Source organism: Pseudophryne corroboree, chromosome 1, assembly GCF_028390025.1.
Source record: "Pseudophryne corroboree isolate aPseCor3 chromosome 1, aPseCor3.hap2, whole genome shotgun sequence".
Classification (NCBI taxonomy): domain Eukaryota; kingdom Metazoa; phylum Chordata; class Amphibia; order Anura; family Myobatrachidae; genus Pseudophryne; species Pseudophryne corroboree.
The window spans coordinates 1,022,501,695-1,022,522,272 of record NC_086444.1 but is presented as its reverse complement, the minus strand read 5'-3'; positions in this window follow the sequence as shown (position 1 = coordinate 1,022,522,272).

The following is a 20,578-nucleotide window of genomic DNA, read 5'->3' as shown; positions in this document are numbered from 1 at the left end:
ATTCAACAAGTAGTGGATGCTGAATGTTTTCCTTTCCAGGCTCCAATGATAGATGGAGTGGCCAGTCTCTGTTGACGTATTGGGAATTACTTTCATGACTATCCCATTCACATAGAAAACAGCAGTACTTTGTACATCCACCCTGCAAACCCATCACAAGAGCAACAACCTGCAAAATGCTACAGAGCTGCCACTGATGTTGGTCATAGTTTATGCACCTCAACACCTGCTTTATGTTGTCAAAAGTTTGGTGGAAGTATCGAAGGCTTAGAACCTTATGAACGTGTTCACTAAGGACCACGTAGCTGCCTTGCACAATTGTTCAAGGGTCGCATCACGGCGGGCCGCCCAAGAAGGTCCAACAGACCAAGTAGAATGGGCTTTGATGGTAGCAGGAGCTGGAAGTCCAGCCTGTACAGAAGCATGTGCTATTACCATTCTAATTCATCTGGCCAAGGTCTGCTTATTAGCAGGCCAGCCACGTTTGTGAAAACCAAAAAGAACAAAGAGAGAATCAGGTCCCCTAAGCGAAGCTGTTCTCTTCACATAAATACGGAGAGCCCGTACCCACGGCCCTCATTCCGAGTTGTTCACTCGCTAGCTGCTTTTAACAGCATTGCAAACGCTAGGCCGCTGCCCTCTGGGAGTGTATCTTAGCTTAGCAGAATAGCGAACGAAAGAGTAGCAGAATTGCTGCTAAATATTTTCTGGCAGTTTCTGAGTAGCTCCAGACCTACTCCTAGATTGCGATCAGCTCGGTCCGTTTAGTCCCTGGTTTGACGTCACAAACACGCCCTGCGTTCGGCCAGCCACTCCCCCGTTCCTCCAGACACTCCCGCGTTTTTCCCTGACACGCCTGCATTTTTTAGCACACTACCGGAAAACGCTCAGTTACCACCCAGAAACGCCCTTTTCCTGTCAATCATTCACCGATCAGCAGTGCGACTGAAAAGCGCCGCAGGATCAACAGCAAAACTGCTACGTTTTTAGTTAAATAACTAAGCACATGCGCACTGCGTACAATGCGCATGTGCATTTAGCAACAAATCGCAGCATAGCGAAAATCGGCAACGAGCGAACAACTCGGAATGACCACCCACATCCTAAGACCGCTCTTTGGAGGATAAACCTGGAGAGGTAAAGGCCGGAACCACAATCACTTGGTTAAGGTAGAAAGATGACATCACCTTAGGCAGGTAACCAGGGCGCATTCTAAGAACTTATTTGCTTTATGATGGTAAGCGCAACTCCTGTTAGGGTATAGGTTAGAGGGGGTGGGAGATGTGGACTGACAGTGAGATGTCATAGGAAAAAATGGATAATAATAATTGCTTTAATGGTATATATGTTAATATCAATATAAATTTGTAGTCAAATAGTTCATCAGGTAAGTCAACGGACTACCCTTTTGATGTATACCCTCTGTGATGGTATACCAGTGATTCTGTAGGGTGTATGTCAGGTTAACGTTACAGTTGACCTTTACCATAGAATATATACCTATGTGCCCTAAGATGTTTTATAGTTAATTATAAAGTGTCCCAGGGTGAGTGTGGGGCGTCCCGCTACCTTGCCCTGCAATATGCGGAAGTGTGCTGCCTGCTAATAGGGAGAAGGTGGCAGTGACGTGCGGTGGGGTGAGGCAGGTGAGGCAGAGCCTTTCCTGTCATACTTACATTTAAACTAGAGATGTGCACCGGAAATTTTTCGGGTTTTGTGTTTTAGTTTTGGATTTGGTTCCGCGGCCGTGTTTTGGATTTGGACGCGTTTTGGCAAAACCTCCCTGAAAATTTTTTGTCGGATTCGGGTGTGTTTTGGATTCGGGTGTTTTAAAAAAAAACACCTCAAAAACAGCTTAAATCATAGAATTTGGGGGTGATTTTGATCCCATAGTATTATTAACCTCAATAACCATAATTTCCACTCATTTCCACTCTATTCTGAATACCTCACACCTCACAATATTATTTTTAGTCCTAAAATTTGCATCGAGGTCACTGGATGACTAAGCTAAGCGACCCAAGTGGGCGGCACAAACACCTGGCCCATCTAGGAGTGGAACTGTAGTGTCAGACAAGATGGCACTTAAAAAAATTAGCCCCAAACATCACATGATGCAAAGATAAATAAAAAAAAAGAGGTGTAAGATGGAATTGTCCTTGGGCTCTCCCACCCACCCTTATGTTGTATAAACAGGACATGCACACTTTAACAAACCCATCATTTCAGCGACAGGGTCTGACACACGACTGTGGCTGAAATGACTGGTTGGTTTGGGCCCCCACCAAAAAAGAAGCAATCAATCTCTCCTTGCACAAACTGGCTCTACAGAGGCAAGATGTCCACCTCCTCCTCATCGTCCGATTCATCACCCCTTTCACTGTGTACATCCCCCTCCTCACAGATTATTAATTCGTCCCCACTGGAATCCACCATCTCAGGTCCCTGTGTACTTTCTGGAGGCAATTGCTGGTGAATGTCTCCACGGAGGAATTGATTATAATTCATTTTGATGAACATCATCTTCTCCACATTTTGTGGAAGTAACCTCGTACGCCGATCGCTGATAAGGTGACCGGCTGCACTAAACACTCTTTCGGAGTACACACTGGAGGGGGGGCAACTTAAGTAAAATAAAGCCAGTTTGTGCAAGGGCCTCCAAATTGCCTCTTTTTCCTGCCAGTATACGTACGGACTGTCTGACGTGCCTACTTGGATGCTGTCACTCATTTAATCCTCCACCATTCTTTCAATGGTGACAGAATCATATGCAGTGACAGTAGACGACATGTCAGTAATCGTTGACAGTTCCTTCAGTCCGGACCAGATGTCAGCACTCACTCCAGACTGCCCTGCATCACCGCCAGCGGGTGGGCTCGGAATTCTTAGCCTTTTCCTTGCAGCCCCAGTTGCGGGAGAATGTGAAGGAGGAGCTGTTGACAGGTCACATTCCGCTTGAGTTGACAAGTGTCTCACCAGCAGGTCTTTGAACCTCTGCAGACTTGTGTCTGCCAGAAAGGGAGATACAACGTAGGCTTTAAACCTAGGATCGAGCACGGTGGCCAAAATGTAGTGCTCTGATTTCAACAGATTGACCACCCGTGAATCCTGATTAAGCGAATGAAGGGCTCCATCCACAAGTCCCACATGCCTAGCGGAATTGCTCCATTTTAGTTCCTCCTTCAATCTCTCCAGCTGCTTCTGCAAAAGCCTGATGAGGGGAATGACCTGACTCAGGCTGGCAGTGTCTGAACTGACTTCACGTGTGGCAAGTTCAAAGGGTTGCAGAACCTTGCACAACGTTGAAATCATTCTCCACTGCGCTTGAGTCAGGTGCATTCCCCCTCCATTGCCTATATCATAGGCAGATGCATAGGCTTGAATGGCCTTTTGCTGCTCCTCCATCCTCTGAAGCATATAGAGGGTTGAATACCACCTCGTTACCACCTCTTGCTTCAGCTGATGGCGGGGCAGGTTCAGGAGTGTTTTCTGGTGCTCCAGTCTTCGGCACGCGGTGGCTGAATGGTGAAAGTGGCCCGCAATTCTTCGGGCCACCGACAGCATCTCTTGCACGCCCCTGTAATTTTTTAAATAATTCTGCAATACCAAATTCAATGTATGTGCAAAACATGGGACATGCTGGAATTTGCCCACATGTAATGCACGCACAATATTGGTGGCATTGTCCGATGTCACAAATCCCCAGGAGAGTACAATTGGGGTAAGCCATTCTGCGATGATGTTCCTCAGTTTCCGTAAGAGGTTGTCAGCTGTGTACCTCTTATGGAAAGCGGTGATACAAAGCGTAGCCTGCCTAGGAACGAGTTGGCATTTGCGAGATGCTGCTGCTGGTGCCGCCGCTGCTGTTCTTGCTGCGGGAGGCAATACATCTACCCAGTGGGCTGTCACAGTCATATAGTCCTGAGTCTGCCCTGCTCCACTTGTCCACATGTCCGTGGTTAAGTGGACATTGGGTACAACTGCATTTTTTAGGACACTGGTGAGTCTTTTTCTGACGTCTGTGTACATTCTAGGTATCGCCTGCCTAGAGAAGTGGAACCTAGATGGTATTTGGTACCGGGGACACACTACCTCAAGAAATTCTCTAATTGCCTGTGAACTAACGGCGGATACCAGATGCATGTCTAACACCAAAACAGCTGCCAAGGCCTGAGTTATCCGCTTTGCAACAGGATGACTGCTGTGATATTTCATCTTCCTTGCAAAGGACTGTTGGACAGTCAATTGCTTACTGGAAGTAGTACAAGTGGTCTTCCGACTTCCCCTCTGGGATGATGATCGACTCCCAGCAGCAACAATAGCAGAGACAGGAGCAGTAGGCGTTACACTCAAGGATCCATCGGAGGAATCCCAGTCAGGAGAGGACACGTCAGACTTGCCAGTGACATGGCCTGCAGGACTATTGGCTTTCCTGTCTAGGCAGGAAATTGACAGTGAGAGAGTTGGTGGTGTGGTTTGCAGGAGCTTGGGTACAAGAGGAAGGGATTTAGTTGTCAGTGGACTGCTTCCGCTGTCACCCAAAGTTTTTTAACTTGTCAATGACTTCTGATGAATGCGCTCCAGGTGACGTATAAGGGAGGATGTTCCTAAGCATGGACGTGCGGTGAGCTAAATGGCTCAGGAGGCACTGGCTAACCCCAGAGCCAGATTTACATGCAATATATGAGCCAAAGAGTACACATGGGCATTATACACAGGTGCAGCAGTATAAACTCCTGGAAATCTGGTGAGTTTTGATTACAGAATACACAGGTGAGGCACTGCCTCACCTGCCATTGACTTTTTACTCCAGAGTTTGGGCTATAAAAATTATTAGAATAATGCAAAGAAGATATTTCAAACAAATTATCAGTATTTTTCATATATTTTATTCAGTCAAAACTCTGGTTTAAACGTAAGTATGACAGGAAAGGCTCTGCCTCACCTGCCTCACCACACCGCACGTCACTGGTTCCTAGGTGGTTAACGTCCTTACCCCTACTTATTACAGCTTGACAAAGGCAACACACGGCTTGACACCTGTTGTCCGCATTTCTGTTAAAATAATTCCACACCGAAGAGGTGATTTTTTTTTGTAATTTGACCAGGGATGTCAATGGCCATATTCATCCCACGGACAACAGGTGTCTCCCCGGGTGCCTGACTTAAACAAACCACCTCACCATCAGAATCCTCCTCGTCAATTTCCTCCTCAGCGCCAGCAACACCCATATCCTCATCCTGGTGTACTTCAACAGTGACATCTTCAATTTGACTATCAGGAACTGGACTGTGGGTGCTCCTTCCAGCACTTGCATGGGGCGTGCAAATGGTGGAAGGCGCCACCTCTTCCCGTCCAGTGTTGGGAAGGTCAGGCATCGCAACTGACACAATTGGACTCTCCTTGGGGATTTGTGATTTAGAAGAATGCACAGTTCTTTGCTGTGCTTTTGCCAGGTTAAGTCTTTTCATTTTTCTAGGGGGAGGATGAGTGCTTTCATCCTCATGTGAAGCTGAACCACTAGCCATGAACATAGGCCAGGGCCTCAGCCGTTCCTTGCCACTCTGTGTCGTAAATGGCATATTGGCAAGTTTACGCTTCTCCTCAGATGCTTTTAATTTAGATTTTTGAGTCATTTTACTGAACTTTTGTTTTTTGGATTTTACATGCTCTCTACTATGACATTGGGCATCAGCCTTGGCAGACGACGTTGATGGCATTTCATCGTCTCGGCCATGACTAGTGGCAGCAGCTTCAGCACGAGGTGGAAGTGGATCTTGATCTTTCCCTATTTTACCCTCCACATTTTTGTTCTCCATTTTTTAATGTGTGGAATTATATGCCAGTAATATACCAATAGCAATGGCCTACTGTACTGTCTGTACTACTACTGCTGGTCACCAAAATGCTGCACTGTCCTACTATATATTGCTCACAACAATGCAGCACAGATATGGATACTTGAAGTGATACGGAGCTGCAAGATACAGCAATGGCCTACTGTACTGTACTACTGTATATGTATACTGGTGGTTGCCACAATACTGCACTGTCTTACTATACACTGCTCAAAACAACAATGCAGCACAGATATGGATAGTATACTTGACACAGAGCTGAAAGATACAGCAATGGCCTACTGTACTGTACTATACGTATACTGCTGGTCACCAAAATGCTGCACTGTCCTACTATATACTGCTCACAACAATGCAGCACAGATATGGATAGTATACTTGACACAGAGCTGCAAGATACAGCAATTGACTACTGTACTGTACTATATGTATACTGCTGTTCATCAAAATGCTGCACTGTCCTACTATATACTGCTCACAACAATGCAGCACAGATATGGATAGTATACTTGACACAGAGCTGCAAGATACAGCAATTGACTACTGTACTGTACAACTATATACTGTTGGTCACCAAAATGCTGCACTGTCCTACTATATACTGCTCACATCAATGCAGCACAGATATGGATAGTATACTTGACACAGAGCTGCAAGATACAGCAATGGCCTACTGTACTGTACTATTTGTATACTGCTGGTCATCAAAATGCTGCACTGTCCTACTATATACTGCTCACAACAATGCAGCACAGATATGGATAGTATACTTGACACAGAGCTGCAAGATTCAGCAATGGCCTACTGTACTGTACTATATGTATACTGCTGGTCACCAAAATGCTGCACTGTCCTACTATATACTGCTCACAACAATGCAGCACAGATATGGATAGTATACTTGACACAGAGCTGCAAGATTCAGCAATGGCCTACTGTACTGTACTATATGTATACTGCTGGTCACCAAAATGCTGCACTGTCCTACTATATACTGCTCACAACAATGCAGCACAGATACGGATAGTATACGTGACACAGAGCTGCAAGATACAACAATGGCCTACTGTACTGTACTATATGTATACTGCTGGTCACCAAAATGCTGCACTGTCCTACTATATACTGCTCACAACAATGCAGCACAGATATGGATAGTATACTTGACACACAGCTGCAAGATACAGCAATGGCCTACTGTACTGTACTATATGTTTACTGCTGGTCACCAAAATGCTGCACTGTCCTACTATATACTGCTCACAACAATGCAGCACAGATATGGATAGTATACTTGATCCAGAGCTGCAAGATACAGCAATGGCCTACTGTACTGAACTATAGATATACTGCTGGTAACCAAAATGCTGCACTGTCCTACTATATACTGCTCACAATAATGCAGCACAGATATGGATAGTATACTTGACACAAAGCTGCAAGATTCAGCAATGGCCTACTGTACTGTACTACTATAATTATATACTGGTGGTCCCCACAATGCAGCACACTGAGCACAGATATTTGCAGCACACTGAGCACAGATACGGAGCTTTTCAGGGAGAGAACGCAGCCACGTCCTCTCCGTTCAATCTCCAATGCACGAGTGAAAATGGCGGCGACGTGCGGCTCTTTATATAGAATACGAATCTCACGAGGATCCGACAGCGGGATGATGACGTTCGGGCGCGTTCGGGTTAATTGAGCAAGGCGGGAGGATCCGAGTAAAATAGGTGAATTTCGGGGGGGGGGGGGGTTTCGGATCTCAACGAACCGAACCCACTCATCTCTAATTTAAACCAGAGTTTTGATTGAATAAAGTATATGAAAAATACTAATAATTTATTTGAAATATCTTCTTTGCATTATTCTAGTAATTTTTATAGCCCAGACTCTGGAGTAAAATGTCTATTGTAGGTGAGGCAGTGCCTCCCCTGCTTATCTTTTCTGCACATCTCTGATCAAAACTCACCAAATTTCCAGGAGTTTATACTGCTGCACCTGTGTATAATACCCAGATGCACCCTTTGGCTCATATATTGCATGGAATTCTGGCTCTGGGGTTAGCCAGTGCCTCCTGAGCCATTTGGCTCATTGCACGTCCCTGGAAGGTGGGCTTGTTGTACTCACCGCCGGTGCGCATGCACTGTGCTTCCGGCTCAGCTTCCACCTCTCTGCCGCTGCTTGGTCTCCGTTCCCGGCCGCCAGTCTCCAGGTGTGTCCCGTGTTCTAAGAACTGCCCGGTCACGGTGAAAAATCAGAAAAGGTGACCAACAGGATAAGGCACCCAAGCCTGAAACCCATCTAGCAGAAGCAATAGCCAGCAAAAACAAGACCTTAAGAGTAAGCCACTTAAGGTCCACAGACTCAAGAGGTTCTAATGGAGACTCTTGGAGGGTATCCAGGACAACCGACAAATCCCAAGGAGCCTCAGGAGGAACATAAGGGGGTTGACTCCATAAAACACCATGAGTGAATCTATGGACATCAGGCAGAGTCACAATTTTTCTCTGAAACCATATCGACAAGGCAGAAATATGAATCTTGAGGGTGGCCAGACGAAGGCCTAAGTCCAGGCCCTGTTGCAGAAAAGCCAAAAGTTTGGCAGTACTGAACCTTAATGCATCATAATTCTTAGCAGCACACCATGACCCTATAATAAATCAGAGCAGAAGTTGGTTTATGGACCTTCAACATAATTTGAACGACCACCTCAGAAAACCCTTTGGCCCTCAGTATTGAAGCTTCAACAGCCACGCTGTCAAAGCCAGCCGGGCCAGATCCTGGTAGACACAAAGGCCCTGAACGAGGAGGTCTGGGGCGTTGAGGAAGTAGAAGAGGACGCTCTATCACTAGACCCTGCAGGTCTGAGAACCATTGCCGTCTGGGCCACGCTGGAGCGATTAGAAGTAGTATTCGTCCTTCTTGCTTGAACCCTGGGCAGAAGTGACACCAGAGGGAACACATACGGCAGCCGAAAGTTCCATGGAATTGCCAGTGCATCCACGAACACTGCTTGAAGATTCCTTGTCCTTGCTCTGAAGACCGGAACCTTGTGATTGTGTCAAGACGCCATCAGGTCTACGTCTGGTAGGCCCCACTTGTCCACTAGGAGTTGAAAGACTTCTGGATGAATGCTCCACTCTCCGGCGTGTACGTCCTGACGACTGAGTAAGTCCGCTTCCCAGTTGAAGACTCCCAGAATGAACACTGCCGATATGGCTGGTAGATGGCGTTCCGTCCCATTGAAGTATCCTTGATACTTTCCTCATTGCCATGCGGCTTCGAGTGCTGCCTTGATGATTTAAGTATGTCACTGTGGTGGCATTGTCTGACTGTACTTGAACAGGCCTGTTCTGTACCAGAGGCAGGGCTAGCGTCAGTGCATTGAACACTGCCCGCAGTTTCAAAATGTTTATCGGGTGGAGAAATTCCTCCCTGGTCCACCAACCCTGAAGAGAGTATTGCTCCAACACCGCGCCCCAACCCCGCAAACTGGCATCCGTCATCAGAAGGACCCAGTTGGAGATCCAGAAGGGACGACCCCTGCTCAATTGCTAGTCCTGTAGCCACCAGATCAGTGACAGGCGAACCTCCAGAGTTAAGGTCCGGTGCGGCAGGCCATCCCGTTTGGAAAGAATTAACCTCTGGAGAGGGCGGGAGTGAAATTGAGCGCACTCTACCATGTCGAAAGCCGACACCATGAGGCCCAGTACTTGCATTGCCGAGTGTATCGACACACGTGGGCGGGATAGGAAGTGTATTAGTTTGTCCTATAGTTTCAGGATCTTCTCCAGAGACAAAAACAACCGCTGGTTGTGTGTGTCCAACAGTGCCCCCAGGTGCACCATGCTCTGAGCAGGGACCAGGGAGGATTTCTTCCAGTTGATGAGCCACCCGTGGGCTTGCAGGAATTGGACCGTCAGTTCCAGATGATGAAGGAGAACCTCTGGTGAGGTTGCCAGAATCAACAATTCATCCAGATACGGTAGGATCCTGATGTCCTGACGGCGGAGGAGAGCCGCCATGACCGCCATGACCTTGGTGAAAATTTTGTGGAGCCATGGTCAGACCAAAAGGCAAGGCCTGGTATTGAAAATGTAGGTTGCCAATAGCAAACCTCAGGTATTGCTGATGCGACACGGCAATAGGAATATGCAGGTAAGCATCCTGTATGACCAGGGATACCATATAGTCCTTGGGCTCCAAAGCCAGAACAATAGAGCAAAGCGTTTTCTATACGGAATTTGGAAACTTTCACAAATTTGTTCAAAGACTTGAGGTTGAGAATGGGCCGAGAGGACCCATTCAGTTTCGGGACTAGGAACAGCGTTGAATAATACCCCCTGCCTCTCTGAGCCAGAGGCACCGGCACTATCACTCCTGCATCAAGGAGAGATTGTACCACCAAATGGAGAGTATTTGCTTTTACCTGATCCGAAGGGATATTTGTTGAGCAAAACTGTCGAGGGGGATGTTTCTTGAAAGAAATGGCGTATCCGTGAGTGACGATTACCCTTACCCAGGCATCCGAAGTTGTCTGTAACCACACCCGGGCAAACCGTAGAAGTCAGACTCCCACCCTGGGATCCCCCAGGAGGAGGCCCGCTTCATCATGCAGCAGGCTTATCTGTTTTGGAAGCAGGCTGATGGGCAGCCCAGGAACATTTAGGGTTGGGCTTAATGGATTTGGAAGTGCTAGCCTGTTTCGGGTACGCCTTACCCTTTGCTTTACCTTGAGGTCAAAAGGAACGAAAGGAAAAATCTTAGCCTTCGGAGCCGAAGCAGTAGTACTAGGCCGATATGCAGTCTTAGCTGATGCCAAGTCTGCCACAATCTTGTTGAGATCTTCCCCAAAAAGTATGTTTCCCTTAAAAGGGATCACCTCCAAGGGCTTTTTAGAGTCCAGGTCTACAGACCAGGAAAGCAACCATAGAATCCAGCAAGCCACAATGGACGTAGTAGAGACGCTTTGGTCGCCAGGACACCTGCACCAGATGCCGCCTCCTGAACATAATGAGAGGCTGTAATAATATATGAAAGACATTGTCTTGCATTATTAGGAAAATCAGACGGTAGTTCCGCTTCAACTTCTTGAACCCAGCCTTCAATAGCTTTTGCCGCCCAAGAAGCCGCAATAGTGGGACTATGCACAGCTCCTGCAAGAGTGTAAATGGACTTCAAGCAACCCTCCACACGCTTATCTGTCCGTTCCTTCAGCGAGGTGAAGGTAGTGACAGGCAGAGCAGAGGACACCACCAGACGCGTGACTTGTGAGTCCACTGGCGGTGGTGTTTCCCAATTTTTACTTAACTCTGCAGCGAGGGGATAACGAGCTAGCATCTTTTTAGGCAGGGAAACTTTTTTTCCTGGATATTCCCAGGATTCCTGACGTATGTCAACCAAGTGGTCAGAATGGGGTAAAACTAATTTAGTAAATTTCTAACTTTTAAACTTATCTGGTTTCTTAGAGGTAGCTGGAGGCTCCTTGTCATCATCAATTTGAAGACTCAGCCTGATAGCCTCCAAGAGGTCAGGAACATCCACTTGTGTCAGAGGTTCCCCATCAGAAGCATCTGCATCAGTGTCTGAAGGGTCAGTGTAAGCGACATCTTCATCGGATGAAGTATCCAAAACATGTGTGGATTGTGAGGAAGTAATGGCCCATTTAGATGACCCCTTGGTCTTAGGCGGGCGAGGGTTAGGATTTTGCTTGTCCAGAGACTGATTTAATTGCTGTAACTGAGAGTATCTGCCCATGGCGGATTAACTGCAGGGACAATATGTGGTCCCATAGGGGGCGCAAGTCTAGTTACTAGCGTAGTCAGTAAATTCGAGAAAGCAGCCCAAGGTGGGTCTTGATTTGCCCCCATTGCTGCAGACTGACTGTGAGGTATAGAACCCTCAGTACCTGAACCCTCAGCTGCTATGTTTTCCTCCGGGTAATCCGAGCTGTCAGCACTGCACGGTGCAGGATCAGCCATGTAGCTACCAACCTGTTTAGCAGACATTATTTGTAAGCGTAACCTTAAGGTGTAATAGTACAATTTAAGCAGACAAATTACCTGACAAAAAAAACCCTGTATAGTGTGACTGCAAGCAGAGCACAAACTAGAGATGAGCGCCGGAAATTTTTCGGGTTTTGTGTTTTGGTTTTGGGTTCGGTTCCGCGGCCGTGTTTTGGGTTCGACCGCGTTTTGGCAAAACCTCACCGAATTTTTTTTGTCGGATTCGGGTGTGTTTTGGATTCGGGTGTTTTTTTCAAAAAACCCTAAAAAACAGCTTAAATCATAGAATTTGGGGGTAATTTTGATCCCAAAGTATTATTAACCTCAAAAAACATAATTTACACTCATTTTCAGCCTATTCTGAACACATCACACCTCACAATATTATTTTTAGTCCTAAAATTTGCACCGAGGTCGCTGTGTGAGTAAGATAAGCGACCCTAGTGGCCGACACAAACACCGGGCCCATCTAGGAGTGGCACTGCAGTGTCACGCAGGATGTCCCTTCCAAAAAACCCTCCCCAAACAGCACATGACGCAAAGAAAAAAAGAGGCGCAATGAGGTAGCTGTGTGAGTAAGATTAGCGACCCTAGTGGCCGACACAAACACCGGGCCCATCTAGGAGTGGCACTGCAGTGTCACGCAGGATGTCCCTTCCAAAAAACCCTCCCCAAACAGCACATGACGCAAAGAAAAAAAGAGGCGCAATGAGGTAGCTGACTGTGTGAGAAAGATAAGCGACCCTAGTGGCCGACACAAACACCGGGCCCATCTAGGAGTGGCACTGCAGTGTCACGCAGGATGTCCCTTCCAAAAAACCCTCCCCAAACAGCACATGACGCAAAGAAAAAAAGAGGCGCAATGAGGTAGCTGACTGTGTGAGAAAGATAAGCGACCCTAGTGGCCGACACAAACACCGGGCCCATCTAGGAGTGGCACTGCAGTGTCACGCAGGATGTCCCTTCCAAAAAACCCTCCCCAAACAGCACATGACGCAAAGAAAAAAAGAGGCGCAATGAGGTAGCTGACTGTGTGAGAAAGATAAGCGACCCTAGTGGCCGACGCAAACACCGGGCCCATCTAGGAGTGGCACTGCAGTGTCACGCAGGATGTCCCTTCCAAAAAACCCTCCCCAAACAGCACATGACGCAAAGAAAAAAAGAGGCGCAATGAGGTAGCTGTGTGAGAAAGATAAGCGACCCTAGTGGCCGACACAAACACCGGGCCCATCTAGGAGTGGCACTGCAGTGTCACGCAGGATGTCCCTTCCAAAAAACCCTCCCCAAACAGCACATGACGCAAAGAAAAAAAGAGGCGCAATGAGGTAGCTGTGTGAGTAAGATTAGCGACCCTAGTGGCCGACACAAACACCGGGCCCATCTAGGAGTGGCACTGCAGTGTCACGCAGGATGGCCCTTCCAAAAAACCCTCCCCAAACAGCACATGACGCAAAGAAAAAAAGAGGCGCAATGAGGTAGCTGACTGTGTGAGTAAGATTAGCGACCCTAGTGGCCGACACAAACACCGGGCACATCTAGGAGTGGCACTGCAGTGTCACGCAGGATGTCCCTTCCAAAAAACCCTCCCCAAACAGCACATGACGCAAAGAAAAAAAGAGGCGCAATGAGGTAGCTGTGTGAGTAAGATTAGCGACCCTAGTGGCCGACACAAACACCGGGCCCATCTAGGAGTGGCACTGCAGTGTCACGCAGGATGTCCCTTCCAAAAAACCCTCCCCAATCAGCACATGATGCAAAGAAAAAGAAAAGAAAAAAGAGGTGCAAGATGGAATTATCCTTGGGCCCTCCCACCCACCCTTATGTTGTATAAACAAAACAGGACATGCACACTTTAACCAACCCATCATTTCAGTGACAGGGTCTGCCACACGACTGTGACTGATATGACGGGTTGGTTTGGACCCCCCCCAAAAAAGAAGCAATTAATCTCTCCTTGCACAAACTGGCTCTACAGAGGCAAGATGTCCACCTCATCTTCACCCTCCGATATATCACCGTGTACATCCCCCTCCTCACAGATTATCAATTCGTCCCCACTGGAATCCACCATCTCAGCTCCCTGTGTACTTTGTGGAGGCAATTGCTGCTGGTCAATGTCTCCGCGGAGGAATTGATTATAATTCATTTTAATGAACATCATCTTCTCCACATTTTCTGGATGTAACCTCGTACGCCGATTGCTGACAAGGTGAGCGGCGGCACTAAACACTCTTTCGGAGTACACACTTGTGGGAGGGCAACTTAGGTAGAATAAAGCCAGTTTGTGCAAGGGCCTCCAAATTGCCTCTTTTTCCTGCCAGTATAAGTACGGACTGTGTGACGTGCCTACTTGGATGCGGTCACTCATATAATCCTCCACCATTCTATCAATGTTGAGAGAATCATATGCAGTGACAGTAGACGACATGTCCGTAATCGTTGTCAGGTCCTTCAGTCCGGACCAGATGTCAGCATCAGCAGTCGCTCCAGACTGCCCTGCATCACCGCCAGCGGGTGGGCTCGGAATTCTGAGCCTTTTCCTCGCACCCCCAGTTGCGGGAGAATGTGAAGGAGGAGATGTTGACAGGTCGCGTTCCGCTTGACTTGACAATTTTGTCACCAGCAGGTCTTTCAACCCCAGCAGACCTGTGTCTGCCGGAAAGAGAGATCCAAGGTAGGCTTTAAATCTAGGATCGAGCACGGTGGCCAAAATGTAGTGCTCTGATTTCAACAGATTGACCACCCGTGAATCCTTGTTAAGCGAATTAAGGGCTGCATCCACAAGTCCCACATGCCTAGCGGAATCGCTCCGTGTTAGCTCCTTCTTCAATGCCTCCAGCTTCTTCTGCAAAAGCCTGATGAGGGGAATGACCTGACTCAGGCTGGCAGTGTCTGAACTGACTTCACGTGTGGCAAGTTCAAAGGGCATCAGAACCTTGCACAACGTTGAAATCATTCTCCACTGCACTTGAGACAGGTGCATTCCATCTCCTATATCGTGCTCAATTGTATAGGCTTGAATGGCCTTTTGCTGCTCCTCCAACCTCTGAAGCATATAGAGGGTTGAATTCCACCTCGTTACCACTTCTTGCTTCAGATGATGGCAGGGCAGGTTCAGTAGTTTTTGGTGGTGCTCCAGTCTTCTGTACGTGGTGCCTGTACGCCGAAAGTGTCCCGCAATTTTTCTGGCCACCGACAGCATCTCTTGCACGCCCCTGTCGTTTTTTAAAAAATTCTGCACCACCAAATTCAAGGTATGTGCAAAACATGGGACGTGCTGGAATTTGCCCATATTTAATGCACACACAATATTGCTGGCGTTGTCCGATGCCACAAATCCACAGGAGAGTCCAATTGGGGTAAGCCATTCCGCGATGATCTTCCTCAGTTGCCGTAAGAGGTTTTCAGCTGTGTGCGTATTCTGGAAAGCGGTGATACAAAGCGTAGCCTGCCTAGGAAAGAGTTGGTGTTTGCGAGATGCTGCTACTGGTGCCGCCGCTGCTGTTCTTGCGGCGGGAGTCCATACATCTACCCAGTGGGCTGTCACAGTCATATAGTCCTGACCCTGCCCTGCTCCACTTGTCCACATGTCCGTGGTTAAGTGGACATTGGGTACAACTGCATTTTTTAGGACACTGGTGAGTCTTTTTCTGACGTCCGTGTACATTCTCGGTATCGCCTGCCTAGAGAAGTGGAACCTAGATGGTATTTGGTAACGGGGGCACACTGCCTCAATAAATTGTCTAGTTCCCTGTGAACTAACCGCGGATACCGGACGCACGTCTAACACCAACATAGTTGTCAAGGACTCAGTTATCCGCTTTGCAGTAGGATGACTGCTGTGATATTTCATCTTCCTCGCAAAGGACTGTTGAACAGTCAATTGCTTACTGGAAGTAGTACAAGTGGGCTTACGACTTCCCCTCTGGGATGACCATCGACTCCCAGCGGCAACAACAGCAGCGCCAGCAGCAGTAGGCGTTACACGCAAGGATGCATCGGAGGAATCCCAGGCAGGAGAGGACTCGTCAGACTTGCCAGTGACATGGCCTGCAGGACTATTGGCATTCCTGGGGAAGGAGGAAATTGACACTGAGGGAGTTGGTGGGGTGGTTTGCGTGAGCTTGGTTACAAGAGGAAGGGATTTACTGGTCAGTGGACTGCTTCCGCTGTCACCCAAAGTTTTTGAACTTGTCACTGACTTATTATGAATGCGCTGCAGGTGACGTATAAGGGAGGATGTTCCGAGGTGGTTAACGTCCTTACCCCTACTTATTACAGCTTGACAAAGGGAACACACGGCTTGACACCTGTTGTCCGCATTTCTGGTGAAATACCTCCACACCGAAGAGCTGATTTTTTTGGTATTTTCACCTGGCATGTCAACGGCCATATTCCTCCCACGGACAACAGGTGTCTCCCCGGGTGCCTGACTTAAACAAACCACCTCACCATCAGAATCCTCCTGGTCAATTTCCTCCCCAGCGCCAGCAACACCCATATCCTCCTCATCCTGGTGTACTTCAACACTGACATCTTCAATCTGACTATCAGGAACTGGACTGCGGGTGCTCCTTCCAGCACTTGCAGGGGGCATGCAAATAGTGGAAGGCGCATGCTCTTCACGTCCAGTGTTGGGAAGGTCAGGCATCGCAAACGACACAATTGGACTCTCCTTGTGGATTTGGGATTTCAAAGAACGCACAGTTCTTTGCGGTGCTTTTGCCAGCTTGAGTCTTTTCAGTTTTCTAGCGAGAGGCTGAGTGCTTCCATCCTCATGTGAAGCTGAACCACTAGCCATGAACATAGGCCAGGGCCTCAGCCGTTCCTTGCCACTCCGTGTGGTAAATGGCATATTGGCAAGTTTACGCTTCTCCTCCGACAATTTTATTTTAGGTTTTGGAGTCCTTTTTTTTCTGATATTTGGTGTTTTGGATTTGACATGCTCTGTACTATGACATTGGGCATCGGCCTTGGCAGACGACGTTGCTGGCATTTCATCGTCTCGGCCATGACTAGTGGCAGCAGCTTCAGCACGAGGTGGAAGTGGATCTTGATCTTTCCCTAATTTTGGAACCTCAACTTTTTTGTTCTCCATATTTTATAGGCAGAACTAAAAGGCACCTCAGGTAAACAATGGAGATGGATGGATTGGATACTAGTATACAATTATGGACGGACTGCCACGGTTAGGTGGTATAAAAAAACCACGGTTAGGTGGTATATATTATAATAATAATACAATTATGGATGGACGGACTGCCTGCCGACTGCCGACACAGAGGTAGCCACAGCCGTGAACTACCGCACTGTACACTGGTTGATAAAGAGATAGTAGTATACTCGTAACAACTAGTATGACACTATGACGACGGTATAAAGAATGAAAAAAAAAACCACGGTTAGGTGGTATATATTATAATAATAATACAATTATGGATGGACGGACTGCCTGCCGACTGCCGACACAGAGGTAGCCACAGCCGTGAACTACCGCACTGTACACTGGTTGATAAAGAGATAGTAGTATACTCGTAACAACTAGTATGACACTATGACGACGGTATAAAGAATGAAAAAAAAACCACGGTTAGGTGGTATATATTATAATAATAATACAATTATGGATGGACGGACTGCCTGCCGACTGCCGACACAGAGGTAGCCACAGCCGTGAACTACCGCACTGTACACTGGTTGATAAAGAGATAGTAGTATACTCGTAACAACTAGTATGACACTATGACGACGGTATAAAGAATGAAAAAAAAACCACGGTTAGGTGGTATATATTATAATAATAATACAATTATGGATGGACGGACTGCCTGCCGACTGCCGACACAGAGGTAGCCACAGCCGTGAACTACCGCACTGTACACTGGTTGATAAAGAGATAGTAGTATACTCGTAACAACTAGTATGACACTATGACGACGGTATAAAGAATGAAAAAAAAACCACGGTTAGGTGGTATATATTATAATAATAATACAATTATGGATGGACGGACTGCCTGCCGACTGCCGACACAGAGGTAGCCACAGCCGTGAACTACCGCACTGTACACTGGTTGATAAAGAGATAGTAGTATACTCGTAACAACTAGTATGACACTATGACGACGGTATAAAGAATGAAAAAAAAACCACGGTTAGGTGGTATATATTATAATAATAATACAATTATGGATGGACGGACTGCCTGCCGACTGCCGACACAGAGGTAGCCACAGCCGTGAACTACCGCACTGTACACTGGTTGATAAAGAGATAGTAGTATACTCGTAACAACTAGTATGACACTATGACGACGGTATAAAGAATGAAAAAAAAACCACGGTTAGGTGGTATATATTATAATAATAATACAATTATGGATGGACGGACTGCCTGCCGACTGCCGACACAGAGGTAGCCACAGCCGTGAACTACCGCACTGTACACTGGTTGATAAAGAGATAGTAGTATACTCGTAACAACTAGTATGACACTATGACGACGGTATAAAGAAAGAAAAAAAAATACCACGGTTAGGTGGTATATATTGTAATACAATTATGGATGGACGGACTGCCTGCCGAGTTCCGACTGCCGACACAGAGGTAGCCACAGCCGTGAACTACCGCACTGTACTGTGTCTGCTGCTAATATAGACTGGTTGATAAAGAGATAGTATACAATACATACAACAATATACTACTATACTGGTGGTCAGGCACTGGTCACCACTAGTCACACTGGCAGTGGCACTCCTGCAGCAAAAGTGTGCACTGTTTAATTTTAAATTAATATAATATTATGTACTCCTGGGGGCTCCTGCTATAACAACCTGCAGTGCTCCCCAGTCTCCCCCACAATTATTATAAGCTTTGCCTTTTATACATTGATGTGCAGCACACTGGGCTGAGCTGAGTGCACACAGACTGAGTCACACTGTGTGACTGGCTGCTGCTGTGTATCGTTTTTTTTCAGGCAGAGAACGGATATAGCAGAGAACGGATATATTATATTAAAATAAATAAAAGTTAACTAACAACAACTGCACTGGTCACTGTGGTAAACTCTGTCTGACTCTGCACAATCTCTCTCTCTCTTCTAATCTAATTTCTAATGGAGAGGACGCCAGCCACGTCCTCTCCCTATCAATCTCAATGCACGTGTGAAAATGGCGGCGACGCGCGGCTCCTTATATAGAATCCGAGTCTCGCGAGAATCCGACAGCGTCATGATGACGTTCGGGCGCGCTCGGGTTAACCGAGCAAGGCGGGAGGATCCGAGTCTGCTCGGACCCGTGAAAAAAACATGAAGTTCGTGCGGGTTCGGTTTCAGAGAAACCGAACCCGCTCATCTCTAGCACAAACAGGATTTAAGAGCTATGTAGTGACTGTAAAACACAGAGAAAAATACCAAATAAGTATATCCTCTGAAACACTATATTATATGAGAACCCTGATGCACTTAGCCCCCTTCAGGGTACAGAATATAGGGATAGCAATATGTGTGAGTTACACGAAATAGAGACCCCACAGCAGCTATAGGCACACACACAGTCACATGTACAATGCAGAAATTATTACAAACATCAATAAAACTGCACTGGACTAGCAATACTAAGTAACTGTACTACCAAGTAAAGCTATTTAGGTATATAGATACTGTATAACAATGCACAGTAAAAACTGGATGTATATCACAGGGTACTTGTACTAAATATCCCTGTAGTAATGCACTTGTTCTTAACTAACACTGTCTAAACGACATGTAGAATACTGAAGTGTCCTGTAAATGCACAGCGCTGATGATACAGGCGGCTTTACAGGGGAGACATCACCCAGCAGTCCCAGGATCAGAGCAGCTGTGTGCAGAGGCAGAACTCTGGGAGGCAACGGAGTCAGCTGCCGCCGGGCTCCTGCTTTGAACGGGGCACCTCTCCTCCTGTTCCATGTGTTCAGCGACATTAATCAATTAAGTTCATTGACATCAGCCGGTACCTCTTCCGTAGCTGACTTCCCCACTAGTCACACCTTACAAATCACACCCTCTTTATTATAGATATACTGGAAGCAGACAACTTACTGATGAAGCTATTTGCTCCCATAAAGGAAGCATGAGAATTCTAACTATATGAAGTTATTTCTCTGACAATTACACGTAACTTCATATAGTTAGAATTCTCATACTTCCTATGCAAGAGCAGATATCTCCATCAGTAAGGTGCATGCTTCCAGTGTAATAGGTTGTGGGTTCTAATCCTGGATATGACACTTGCAAATTAATTGTCAGAGAAAAAGTCAGCATTGTGAGTGACTGAGCAGATCTATGTAGTGTGTGGTTGGACCCCTCCATAGATCTGCCTAGTTGCAATGGTTTTTCGAGTAGCTTCATCATGTAGTTAGAATCTGAAGGCTTGCTATACAGGAGCAAATGTGTGTGTATATATATATATATATGGGGGGCACCAATATTTTCCTTGCCTCCGAGCACCTGGGACAAACTTACGCCACTGGCTGTGTGTAATGGTGCCCAAACGCTGACAGTGAATGAGGGAGACAGACAGATGCAGCTCCAGGGTGGGAACATTTGCAGTAAATGGCACCTGGGGCTGGGGGAGGGGCTGCAGGTCAGAGCCTTATCCCCTTGCTGGACTTCACCACTGGGTACTGCGGGGCCTATTCAAGCGGATTTTTATGGAATCTGACTTGTGCCCCT